The sequence below is a fragment of the Tachypleus tridentatus genome, chromosome 12 (genome assembly GCF_004210375.1).
Source record: "Tachypleus tridentatus isolate NWPU-2018 chromosome 12, ASM421037v1, whole genome shotgun sequence".
Lineage (NCBI taxonomy): Eukaryota > Metazoa > Arthropoda > Merostomata > Xiphosura > Limulidae > Tachypleus > Tachypleus tridentatus.
The window spans coordinates 136,529,668-136,530,993 of NC_134836.1; positions in this window are offsets into that span (position 1 = coordinate 136,529,668).

The window sequence follows — 1,326 nt, forward strand, 5'->3', positions numbered from 1 at the left end:
TCCTTTTATTTCTTGTTTAGTGGAAATATTCACCTAAAATAAATGATTAATACACCAATTATTAATTTATAAAACATATAAAACACATTAAAGAGTATTCTGGTAGAAATCAATATAAATGATTAATAGTAGTATCTAAGTTGTTGGTAGCACCTCCCCTGACCAGCCACAAAAGATGGACATACATCATAACTCTTTTAAGTTGTTGGTAGCACCTCCTCTGACCAGCCACAAAAGATGGACATACATCATAACTCTTCTAAGTTGTTGGTAGCACCCCCCTGACCAGCTACAAAGGATGGACATACATCATAACACTTCTAAGTTGTTGGTAGCACCCCCCCTGATCAGCTACAAAAGATTGACATACATCATGACTCTTCTCTAGATTTTCTTTTCACTATTAATTAGTTTGTGACATTTATTTAATTCATCATCTAACAATTACAACCTCAAAGTACTTTGTATAGTCTAATTAACAACTATGTGATATGCATGTTGTTGGAAAGGTTCCTACATACAGTATTTCACAAGAACATGCATGTTGTTGGAAAGGTTCCCACATACACAAGAACATGTTATGTTATTATCCTTAAGTTGTACCACATTTGTTTTTAAGCTCTAGTACAACTATGTAAAATCAAATGTGATTAAACAACTAAAAGATAATTTCACAAAATAAGACAGTTTTAGAATTAATTCATTTAAAAATACCCATATTTTATAAGTCACTAAATAAAACACCTGTAAGTGATACGATACAAATGTAAAAAATAATCACATCTGTTTTTCTCTAAAATAGAGTGAACGATAGCATGAAAATATGTCGAGCCTAATGGTTAAGTCTAACTGTATATACAATGACATTATAGAGCTCTCCTGGATAGTGTATGTTTTATAACTCATAAATAAACATCAGCTGTCTTACTCTTAGACTTACACATTCCTTGTAACATGAACCATCCAAAAATGATTAAACCATTAGAGGAAACCTGTCAAGTCAGTTGTTTACTTAGAGCATGAAAGTAAACATTTTCTTTGAAGTTTGTGTTGGTGATTATGGATAATCCATAATGAAATGAAAACCCATTTGATGAGTAAATTATATGTGTAAAAAACGGCTAGTATGGGTAGAGAGTCGTGTGCAGAGGGCTGAAGAAGGACAAAACGTTGTTCACATCTCTACACAGTGCTCTCCACCCATACCAGCCATTTTTATTATATTATCCAGGTGGAAACTACAGTTTTGTCTACTTTAGCCAATACACATTTAAGATACAAAGATATTAATTTTCACTTTTATTGTTTCTTATTCCAAAATGTATA